This window comes from Cydia amplana, chromosome Z (genome assembly GCF_948474715.1).
Source record: "Cydia amplana chromosome Z, ilCydAmpl1.1, whole genome shotgun sequence".
Classification (NCBI taxonomy): domain Eukaryota; kingdom Metazoa; phylum Arthropoda; class Insecta; order Lepidoptera; family Tortricidae; genus Cydia; species Cydia amplana.
The window spans coordinates 8,284,774-8,297,584 of NC_086096.1; the positions used below are offsets into that span (position 1 = coordinate 8,284,774).

The 12,811-nt window shown below is 35.7% G+C and overlaps 1 protein-coding gene across 1 annotated transcript in view; it reads right to left on the reverse strand.

The window, feature by feature from the left end:
• Nucleotides 1–12,811, reverse strand: part of LOC134661447 (glutamate receptor 1-like) — a 133,011-nt gene that overhangs the window by 14,545 nt on the left and 105,655 nt on the right. The gene's annotated exons all lie outside the window — the stretch shown is intronic.

Genomic DNA, 12,811 nt, shown 5'->3' on the forward strand with positions numbered 1-12,811 from the left:
TAGGGGTAGGACAGATAAGACCACGTGGATAGTAGGGTGCTCCGATTCGGATTCTGGTTAGTTAGACTTAAAAAAGTGCGTTTAAGTCTTATTTTGAAAATCACGAATTTCATTATTCCGAGTTTACAAAAGATCGAATTTCTGAATACCGAATTACTTTATTTGCGATCAGTCAATGATTTTTCGGAATAGACGAATTCGGAAAAATATTTTCGGATTTTTTTCTAAATCGGAACTCCATATGAAAATCGGATTTTAAGTATTCGGAAATAACACAGTCGTGATTTTCTTCTTTCGTGGTTTTCAAAGTCGTAATTTCGATATTTCGGACATATAAAAAATCGGGATTATGAAAATCAAGGTTATGAAAGTCGGAAAAACATATCTCGGAATATTTGGGTGTTCCCGCTCAGTGATATTGTTAGACTGCTCAATATTAGATATTTAGTTATTATGATTAATTAGCTTATTCAATTTATAAAGTTTATGTTAATAAATACAGGACATTTGTTAAAAACATATTCCACTGACCATGACAGGAACCTATCAATATTTTATTCACCTAAAATTACAGCCGTATTCGAACAATAAGTTACGTCAAATATTAGATATTGAAACGATATGGATCGTATATGTCAGTGTCAAACAAGTGTCAAAAGTGACGTTTTTGTTTGAAGAAACGTAATACGGCAGTTAATAAGTTCATTACACATTGTAACAGAAAATAATACCACTATTCGGACTTCACCGAATTACATTTCTAACTGTAAAATCAACTGCCGGCATATCCGACCTCATGATATTAGAATTAAATTTATTATGTACCTATAATTTTCGGTAAAATGTACGTGTGTAGTCGTACGAATATTGCGATTTCGGAAGTTCTTTTACCAATTTGATTGGAAGGAATAATAGTTGCACGGCAGCAGAGTTTTTTTACTTCTCCCCCCATAGCCCATTTTCCAGACCATCCAACATACACATCAATGGCAAACTGCAATAGTCTTTGCACCTGGCGGGGATCGTCTTCGGGTATCATATTAATTATGAGAATGGGGATAGTATCCGTCACATATATTTATAGATTAATTACAAAGCGGAAAACATCATCTCATCCGATCATACGAGTACGTTTCATTTTTATTAATATTTAATGGAGACCCCAAAATGTACATATTTTTTTCTATAATCAAACCAAGCTATAGTCGTTGTCAAAATGCAGTTTATCTTTATAATTCTCTAAAAGATAATCAAAAATAAAAACCGCCTTCATAGCCGATCAATAATATTTCGCATTACGGACTGATTGACTAGGTAGGTAGGTGTAAATTTAAGAAAAATATTTATAGCATATTCGTTGCTTGATAGAACGGCGAAGACGTCCGCTCCCGACAAATCCAGCGATAAAGCCTTCATTACCCGTGTGTCAACCCTCTTCTCGCTCGTCTTCGTCACCGCTTCAATCTTTTCGCGGATATTACCCTTAAATTATGACAAAAGTGCCACATCGAGAGCTGCATAATGAACAAATGATGAATAGCGGAATCCATCCTTTGTTTTGCGTTTCGGCTTATGCTTTTGAAATGAGGTATTTTTTTACATTGTCTGTCAAAGATTTTAGTAGATAGATATGGAATTTGAAATGATTTTGTGGAAAGTAAAATAATCTCAGAATAAAAATAAATAATGTAATGATACATTAATATTAAACTGTATTTTTTATAGAATACAATTCAGTTTCTTGAGTCAAGCGTAGAATAGAAATGATATTGCACCAAATCAAAACATTCATCCTAAAAACATTTTCTTCTCAACGTGCAAATTCATAAAACCAATTGCATTTTTACTAGGATACCACGAATCTTTCGTCGTCTAGGAACGTGCACGAAGAAGGTTACTAACAAGCTAACTAAGATAATACACAAGATAGCAAGTAACTACTTACTCTCCAGTCGGAGAGGTTCATTCCATACTACGAAGTCTTTAGATGTTTGGAGTTGGATCGTCTAGGCGGTCGCGTTCGTCGCGATTCAGAGTACTAACTTTTCAAATGTCTTCTTGCAACATCTGCCAAATTCGAATAGAAAAGTTTTTCTTTATCTTTAAAAGTCTTGCTCGGTAACGACCCGGAAGCTTATTTACTCTAAGGAATCAGCGCTAAGTTCCAACTTCATCTAAGAAAACTTAGGGAAAGAAATTCAACTTGTTGATTTGTTGACACTGTTATTTCAGTAGGCATTAAGAGAATTATAGTGTACCAAAGTACTTAAAATGCAATTAAGTCCTGAAACTGTATTAATTTGCGACATTTCTTTATTATTAATCGTTTCCTATACTCTTGAATGAGACACTATACTATGGATATTTAATTTTATGAAACTGAAAAGCATACCATTTTTTCTGCAGTTTTTACATACACATGGACATATTGAGACAGTTTGGGTATACCTGTAGTCCCACGCTTTGCTGCGATTAGCCTTATGGGTAGCCTTAGACTCCTCGTTTCAAGTTACTCTCTATAGTAATTTCCGATTTATTAAATAAAAATTGTGCTAGAGTAAGTAACTGCGGTCTATGTTATCAAAAAAATGTCTACTATTTATTTTGAGAACCGTGTGTAATAAATTATTTTAAATAGCAGCAAACTACAGTACTGTAACTAGAATTCATATAATAATAATAAATTCAATATCTGTATTTCGAGGAACAGACTAATGGTAAAATTAATAATTTCAAACCTATTCAATAATAGATAAATGAACACACATATATTGTATTACGAAGTCCTTAATTACTCGTAATAACTATATGTAAACTGCGTGTAACTTCACAGACTTGAGAGCACAGACAAGACATCCTCTAGATTGAGCATAGTAACGCTACCCCCTCTGCCACAAATATACGGTAGTTTTACTCCATCTTCGAGTCAAAGTGTCAGAATCCCGTGCCGTGATTGATCCGCGTCTTTGAACGGACCAATCACGGCACGGGACTGGCTCACCTCGTCCCGCGCACCCCAGTATTTTTGGCAGCATCGGTTCCATGAAATAATTGCTCTAAACTCCGTCTACAGGATTCCTAGTCTATGCTTCAGAACTAATACCTACATCACACATATCACACAATATATGTATTTCAAAAATATCCATTGGCTCTACCTTAACGATGTAATCTTTAGTCGAAGCCGGTAAATTGCTGCGGCTTGTTATCCTAATTTTAGAGAAAATACGTTACGTAAGCAAGAAAGCCGCTTCTTTTTTGTGAAGAAAATTGCCCACTGTCAAGTCTGCAGGGAATGTCGGGTCCAGCGGAATTCCGGCGTTGTCGGTCGTTGGACGTGATTCTTCTCTAGACATGATTACGTCTTTTCTTATATTGTGCGCGATGAATAGACCCCCCACGGGTGTCAAAGGAGTCAATTGCTCGCAGTTTGTGTCTGCTAAAGAAACGAGCCACACCAGTCTTTGACTTTTCACGTTATGGGTGTCGGATATGCTCGGGTTGATTGATTGACGATGCCTTTATAATTGTAACATACAACATTATAACATACTACATACATACATACTAACATACGTATTAACAATTTATAAGTTCGACATAGTTTAAGTTGGTTATCAATAAAATGAGATTCTCTGTGTTTTCGTTATTGATGTTTACGTTACTTAAGTATGTTAGTCAGCAACAATATTTCGTAAGCTACACGAAAGAGTAAAAATAGTGCTCGACCCATTTCTACATAACTTTATAAAAAAAATTGAATATAGGTAGGTACCGATGTACGTATATTTAATCTTATAATATGGATTGATCAAACTTTGTGAAAATATATGTAGTAATGTTCGTGTGTGTAACACACATTTACCCGGTGTCCGCTGTACCAACAGTTGGTAGTTGTATATTATAGTTGTAAGTACTAGATGTATATTAAATATACTATAATAGACCAATAATTAAGAAAATACCTACTTGTGCACCCAATACACATTACTATATTTACTCTTTAAGTTACCCATAAACATAAATAAGTACATAAAATAAAAAAGAGTTTCCGGTGTCTCATTCCGCGTAATATGATTTAAAAAGTTCGTCGTCCGTCTCATAGAATAGGGACGTTTCCGGTGCTGTGAAAAATGCAATAAACAGCGGAGCATGTCAACGTCACAACATTCAACTTTTTACAACTTAGTGGATTTCCCTTGCTTTACTGAATTTATAGATACTTATACAGTATATTTAAGATCTGGCATGACGCCATGCGCCATTTTCATGTAATTTTGGCGCGATGCTGAATTATAATTTAGTGATCTGTGTTACTTTAACGAAGCAGCAATGAAAATAATTTGCATACCCCTACTACTTTACCAGTAGGTACTCGCGTTTCCACAGCGTCGTAACGAGAAACTAAAAACAACCTTCTGTGGGGCAGTGGGGCTAGCTCTATTAGGTAGGTCTTGGCAATACCTTGTTTCCTGTTCTACAATACTAAATAAAACTAAGTGTCTATTCCACTTCATAAGAAATTGGTTTTAAATTCAACTTCTAGCTTTGTCAAAGTTCCAAAGCTAATACACTAAATTAATTAACACTAATTTAACTCACCTACTTCACTACTACATTAAGAACTGTGACGAAGTTAAAACTAAAATGTACCGCTTAACTCAGACAATTCGAAATAGGCTGATAATATCTCAAAAACATAAGTGTGAAATGAGAGCCAAGTTCAATATTAAGAATATTTGTCGTTGTTGACTTTGCCGCCGCCGGAAAAAGAATTGAGTATGCTATGGGTGCCAATTTCTAATTCTCTTGGGGTATAATTAAAGCTCAGAAATTGATTTGACTAGTTTTTAAGTACAGGCTATATTATTTATATTTGTTACATTTCAAAAAAATTGTAGTATAAAAACTAGCCAAGACAAATAACTAGATTCGTTGACGAAAATCTAGGTTGTACTTGTGTTAAACAGCATTTTTCATACATAAACAGGAGTCAGAACTCTGCACAATTTACTACCGTAAAATGGGGTGAGTAGGTGCAAAACTGACATTCAAACCTCGATAACATTTTATTTTTACATATGCAAACTGAATGGTGTATATGTCGGCGGCCGATAGTAAGATCAGACATATCGTGAAATTCCTAGGCATATCGTGAAACGTGAAAATCTTTGACCCGTTCCCTGAGTCGACGGAGCCCCGAGCGGGGCTCCTATTTCTGGGCAGTTTGCCCTTCGGGCATCTAAAGCAACCTAACAAACCTATCCTACCTATCTACCTATACAGAGTGCTTCCTGTAACAGGAGCAATAAATTAAACTGTAGGCTGTACTCCTCAATCTGACCAACAGTTGTTCAGCAACTTTTGAAAATAACTCAGGTTTTGATTTTAATTACACTTTAAAGTTTATTCTAGATGCAATGTATTGCAAATATTGTTATGTTTAAAGAGTGACAAGCAACGTCAAACACACTGATGTCAGCGTACATTGAAGGCAATATTTATTTTGTATGAAAAAGAGGAAGTCTAAAGGTTTCATAAATTTAAAAGTTGCTGAACAAATGTTGGTCAGTTTGAGGAATACAGCCTACAGTTTAATTTATTGCTCCTGTTACAGGAAGCACCCTGTATATTGGTTTAATAATGTCACTATCGTCAAAACATTACACAGGAACATTACGATCTGCCTGATCTTACGATCGGCCGCCGACATATATAATAAGTGTTCCGGACGTTTGTATTTTAGTTTTTATTTTATTTTGGGTAGTTCCATTTCATAACTTTGACGATAAACAGGAAATCCCACCTCACCCCGTAGTCCCTCGTAATTGGGGTGAGATGGGATTTCATACAAAGGTGATTTTGGAAGATTGTTGGATTGTTTTTTTTTATTACGAGTAATTACTATACCTCAATTTTAAATTGGAATACATTATTTTTGTAGCAGTAGCCTTAAAATCCCATCTCACCCCCCTTTCAACCCTTCTCTCCCCTTTCATAACCCAACTCTCCCGCGAACCCTACTCACCCCATTTTACGGTACCCTAAATATTTTACACGGAACCCTAATGACGTTCGTGTCCTTTGTCGATAAATAGTGTGAAGACGTTAACTAAATGGCTTAAGTGTAACATAATTTAGCTATAGTTGTTTACAAAGAATGCCGCTGTTAAGGCAGCATTATTTGAAGTGCCATAAGAGTCCCTGCGGCGTAGGTCGGGCCCGGTATAAAATTACAGCTTTGGTGCGCCCGGTCTGTGCGAGGCGGACTAATGTTTTGTATGAAAATATACTTTGATGCTCTCGGGAGCCAAGAAACAATCTTCCTACTTTTCTTTGAAAATGTTTTATTCACCGTAATAACTATTCGGTGCATGTGTATATTGCTTGTTAGAGATTTGTCGTTTCAGATACGACTTAGGTAGTCTTAGGTCCGTCAATAAAACGTTTAGACTTTAATGTTAATTACTTATAGCATCTTTCTCTTTGGCAATTCTCTTTATTATCTATTGCAATTATATAGTAAATACCTAATGTCCAGAAATTAATAACGTTGCCTTTAAATAAGTAGGCAGGTACTACAACCGTAAATACTGGGCTATAACCGCGAAAATCGAAGTTCGCAAATTGCGGACATCTTTCTCTGTTATTACTCTAATTACGCCTTTATTGGTGTAAAAGAGAAAGATCCCCGCAATTTGCGAATTTCAGTTTTCGCGGTAGTCCCTCTGAATTATTTTACGTAAGTCAAATAAATAGACTGTTATGTTTATTTAACATGTTTTTCTTCGTACTATTATTACATTTATACAGGTTCTGATAAGAGTCAATACGTGAAGTAGGTACCTACTTTAAACCTGGGCACTTTGCCGCTGTCGTTAAAATGTCGTTTGACCTCTTTACCGATTAAATGCCTGACGGCAATAGGATTTATCCCTTAATTGTAAGTTACTCAAAAGAAAACGGATTGTGTGATTATGTCTTGCGTCTCTCTCGCACTAGTCCTAATCACGCAGCGAATAAAAGATGGAACCAGTGTAATCAAACGGTTCAGTTGTTAACGAATCGCTTTAAATCGACCCGAGCTTTTCTACCTCATAGTACCTACCTATGTTACCTAAAGGTTGTCTGGAAGAGATCGCTTTTTAGCGATAAGACCGCCTGTTGTTTAACCTCTTCTTCCTGTATTATCCGTATTGTTTTCTGTAATGAGGTGTGCAATAAAGAGTATTTGTATTGTATTGTATGTTTTTGCGGAAATGTAAGCAATATACTACGCTAAGTTTAATTTAATAAATGTTTCTTAAATAGGTACATTATTTAACTATCTGACTATTCTTACGGAATAGTTAGACATCTCTATATGCATATAAATGTATACTTCACTAGCATTAATATATATGTATTTGACACATTTATATGTTATGTTCATTTTACACGCCCTAGATACCGCTTACGGAATCTTCAGTGTGCAAGGGAGATTCGCACTTGACCGTTTTTCTCTTTATTAAAACAAGTATACTTTTTGTATAAATATGTACCCATACTACCTCTACATTTTATCTCAGTTCATGTGTCGGCGTATCTAGTAAAATCCGGTCGCAGCGGGCAGCCTTTTGTCTGAGGACTGAAGCACAGTATTCGTTGTTGACCAGTCCACCTCATGTTACTAGGATATCATAATTACACTACTCCTTTTACTAATAACGTTTTTTAACTTTCCTTTTGAAATGTTGTAAACCAAGATAATTTTATCAAAACATTATTGTGTGGGTTTAACTATTTTGAAGGTAGGTAGAATAATAATGACTATATTAATTATATTATTCTAATTATACACGGTACACGGCATACGACACTGATAATTTAAGATTCGTAAGTATACCTAATGATCAAAAATAGTTTAACCGATGAGAAATATTTAGGTTATATTTTAATTATAAAAACAATATATCAATGAAGAAAGCGCGCACTTTCATAAACTACCTTATATAAATAATAAGAGCCAATCCTGCTAAACCCATTCCTAATCTTATATCCACCAAGAAAGTAATTTTAGCATTATTAATTAAGTCTGGGTTGTATAATGAATATGGAAGCAATCAAATTCATTATGGTTTTACCAGTAATCCCGGGCAAGGTGTGGCCTAAAATATGCGGTGGAAGGCTGAAAATCCGGGGCATTATACATTAAACTCTGTGAATAAATTGAAAGTCGATAAAACCATTTCTATCCTATATTGAACTAGCTTCTCTAAAATGTAGGCGAATAAAATTTTATTCAAAGTAACATAATGGTAAAATATGCCCACGCTTGGCACCCTAACTTTATATTGCCAATTAAATTGGATCTGGACCCGTACCATGAGTCACTGACAGACTGACAGTGTCAAAACTGACAGACACCTTAACGTCGCTCGTACTAATATACGAATACCTACGAGCGAGATTCATAGAAAGTAAGTTACGTGCTCGATAGTGTTTATGTCAGTGCCAAAGTGGTACACACAAAGATCTAATTATTAATTATATTATCTTCTTGCAAGCTAATTTTAATCGCTGTTGGTAACGTTTTTTTTTTTTCATTTTCATATAGGTACTTATTGATTTATTGAAATAAAAAATATCTAACTTATTATAATTTTTTTTTGTCTTTGCCTGGTTCGACTACCTGTTTTTCCGTTCATTCTCATTACCTACCTTCCTATTATATCTTAAAGAATCATAATCAGACGTTTATTGGTAAAAACATATTATTTTAGATGTCAGGAGATCGGTAAGCATATTTATAGGTATTTACAAGATATCTCACAATAATTATAAAATAATATCTGGGAGACCGAGTTTTGCTCGTAAAACATATAAAAACTCACAAATTCGCGTTTTCCCAGAGATAAAACCTAGCTAGATTGATTTTTCACCCCCGAAAACCCCCATATAGCAAATTTCATCGAAATCGTTAGAGCCGTTCCCGAGATCCCCGAAATATATACGTATACGTACAAATATATAAATAAATAAATAAATATACAAGAATTGCTCGTTTAAAGGTATTAGATAGATTAATATGTAGATAAGTTACGTAGGTACGTTACTTATGTGTAATCGAATAGCTAACCAAAGGCTGCGCCAAACTTCATATTCAACCCCGCTCTTCGTCCGTAGTACTTTACACAACCTTTTTATTAAATAACAGCATCTAACACAAAGAGATATATGGAAAAGAAATCTACCCCACTTTACGTGTAACGGGAGCTCGGTGGAAATACTAAAGGTGCAGACTTTCGTTTTGTTTCCCCTCTACCAAAACTCACAGATGTTATAAAAAAAACCTCATTCATCGATTATCCGCAGTCTTTGAAATCGTCCTCGGCTCGCTGATATGTCATATATATATTTGTTTTGCTTAATTGTCAACCGTATGCAAACAAATGGATTAAGAATCGATTCCCTTTTTTCCGAAATTTATGTAGGTACCTAATAGTGCTCAAGATCAAGAAGTACCAGACTTCTTGCGCCTTAAAATTACCAAACAAGTTATTTTTTCACATAGGTAGTGCCTTACATGGGCGTGGCAGCGATTACCGCAGAGTTTACCCTCCGAGTGGAGACGCAGCTTGTTTTATTCAGTGTTAGTCTAAAGCCTTCCTATTCTGCAGCGACAATGCGCGGATCACCCCCATTGTTGGCTGTATTGAGTTAGACGATTAGGTGCTTCAATAACAGACCGCGGAGCGCGTAATCTATTGCTGTCGTCAAATCTTTAGCTAAGAATGCTTATGCTTTGATGCAGATACTCACATAATTCCTGCACGGATATAATGTTTCTTGTTGTGGGCAAAAGATACATAAATCGGCAACGCCGCCAGCCTTCTGGGCACCCTACCGGACGGCACAGACCTGGGGCCAATTTTCTATTTGTAGACTTTTCCTTTTTAGGTAGGTACCTAGTTTTAGTTTAGTTTGTTTAGTTCTTAAACATAACATATTTAAAGGAATTTACCATTTGAAGGGTATTCTAAACTATAGGCTTATTTATGATATTTACATCTCTTACTTATTGGAATTTACCATTTGAAGGGTATTTGAAACTATAAGCTTATTTATGATATTTACATCTCTTATTTATTGGAATTCGAATATTCAAGATAGTTTGGTCCATTGCTATGAGCGTATATCTATACGTTATTTAATATTTATCTAATACACACATACCTACGTATCATAACCATTTATGATTCTCTAATTTAGCAAAATTTAAATTGACGTGAGTAATACGTGAGTTAAACCGCTTAAATCTCTATCATGCGTTCAAAAACCGCAAATTACGGCCATTATTAAAGAAAGACAAACTGTTTTGTTAAAAGATATATCTTATCTGTGAAAATGTTATTCCGTAATAATAACGTCGATACCGATTTAATAATGACATTCAATTTTCAAACATCTTTGAAAAACAAAGGATTTGACGTCATTTTTACTATCAGTCGAGATGACGGTTTATTGAGTGTGTTATTAAATGCCGAGGTCGTAATATGCAGTTCCTGAACACATCATGGAGAGTTTATAATATTATATGTAGATAAAGCAGTTGATGTAACTGTACATAATTAGGCATTGAAACATTCTTATGATGTTTTTAAACCCACACTCTTATTTTAATGCCTGCGCATGCATTGACTTATGTATCCATGTCAAATTGCAGCTTTATTAATCACAGAGCAAAGCTGGGGACGGACGGACAGATATGGCGAAACTGTAAGGGTTCCTCATTGACTGCGGAACCCTAAAAAGGCATTCATGGCTTTTTTTTGTCTAAACTAAGGTTAGCCAAACCCAGAACCTAGCCTAGGTCCAAAACAGAAGTCAGTGGGAAAATATACCCTTACTCCAAGGTGAAAAGGTGAAAAAAAAGAAGCACTGAGGGCCCGATTCGGATTTTGTAATAGACATCTATTGGGTATCTTTTAGACATCGCCAAAATACGATAACGATATGTTTAAGATCTAACCTGTCAAATTTGACATTTCCGCGATTCTGGAGATACTCTTGAACGATTTCCACAAGATATTACTTAGAGATCTAATTCACATCTAATAGATATCTAACACGATCTATCGTAAAAGTGACATTGGTTGCCCGAATTGCACTGCAAAAGAGAACTAGTTGAAATCTAAACTATAACGTATCTAGAATGGATCTAGTACGTGTCGTCTCTTGTGAATATCTTGAAGTTCGAATACGGGAGTGAGAGTTTTGAGAAATACTTCAAAAAAATCAAGTAAGTACCTAAAACTGGCATTTACAATAAATATAAAGAAAACTTTGGATTGAATACGTAAACACTGTCAAAACTTTATCACAACATTATGAAGGCGCCGTGCCTCTTCACGTCGTTATTGAGCAACTCCGAGTGGGCTTAAATGTTTGAAAAATGTTGGAGTGTTTAAGTTTGTTCCTGACTGGAGGCTCGATCGAGTTTCTCTGAAACAAGAATGGGATAAAGTAGATGCCATTACCTAAAACGAAATGCACAACGTAATATATATTGGGATGGTTTTGAACAATTAATTGATTTTGTTGTGCACCCTTTCTTAATTATACGAGTAGGTACTCGACGCGGTCCCATAAAAGCGCCGCTGTAACGTAATTAAAGATCCTTTGACGCAAAATCAAGAGTTAAATGTGACCATGTGACGTCACGAAGGCGTGTTCGATGAATAGTGAAGTGCTAACGACCGATATTCAATCGTAATCGACACCCGATAATGATAGCGCCAGCAAACGATCATCACGCAAATACCAGAAACGTCATAAAGGCGGATTATGCAAAGCTGACAATTTCAAAAGGTCTATTTGTGTACTTTTAAAGGCGTATCCAATACCGTCGTGACAATCGTTTTGCTGTAGGCCAAAAAGTCAATGTGGACTGCGAATAGTTTGGTTTTCCAAAATATTTCAACCCGAGTGTACATGTGTCTTGCACTATGACTCACATATATCTTACCTAGTTTAGATAATAGTACCTGGAATGGAATAGCTTAGTAATTCAATAATAATTCTAAGCTTTGGCTTTGAGTCGTAGAGAGTAAGTTACCTGTTCTGTAAGTACTTATTGTTAGCTTAAGACATTAAGTTTACGAACGAACATGTTTTAGATTACCTTGTCTAAGTCGATCTGTGTAAATTTTCACATTTGTAGATATAGCACAGCCTACGTGCATTAGTAATATACAATGTGTTTGGACACTTGGTATATTTTCTTAACCAGTTTTAAATTACGTCCCTTTAAAATTTTATGGGACCAAACACTGGCGCACTTGGTAAGTAGTAGTAAATCACTTCATTGTACAAAATTAGTTTTAAGTTAGATAAATAATATTTATTGTTTTTCTAATAACAATAAATATTATTTATCTAACTTACCCACAGGCCCACAGCCACGCTGCACGCCCCGCCGAACGCTCCGCTCCGAGCGTCCACTCAGGCCTTACAAGTGTAAGGCCTGAGGCTCGCACGCTCGCACGAGTGATGTGAGCAGCGTGCACTAAGGCCGCTCCTATACGCTTGCATTTGTTTAACATGCATGCCGCACGCCCCGCCCCGCTGCACGTCCAACTCGAGCATCCACTCAGGCCTTACACTTAGTCATCATTAGTTTATAATACATTATCTGTGAAAATTTCAGATATTAAAATATTAAATTTAAATTTATTTCGGTTCATGAGATACAGCCTGGTAACGTGACGGACGGACGGACGGACAGCGGAGTCTTAGTAATGGAATCCCGTTTTTACCCTTTGGGTACGGA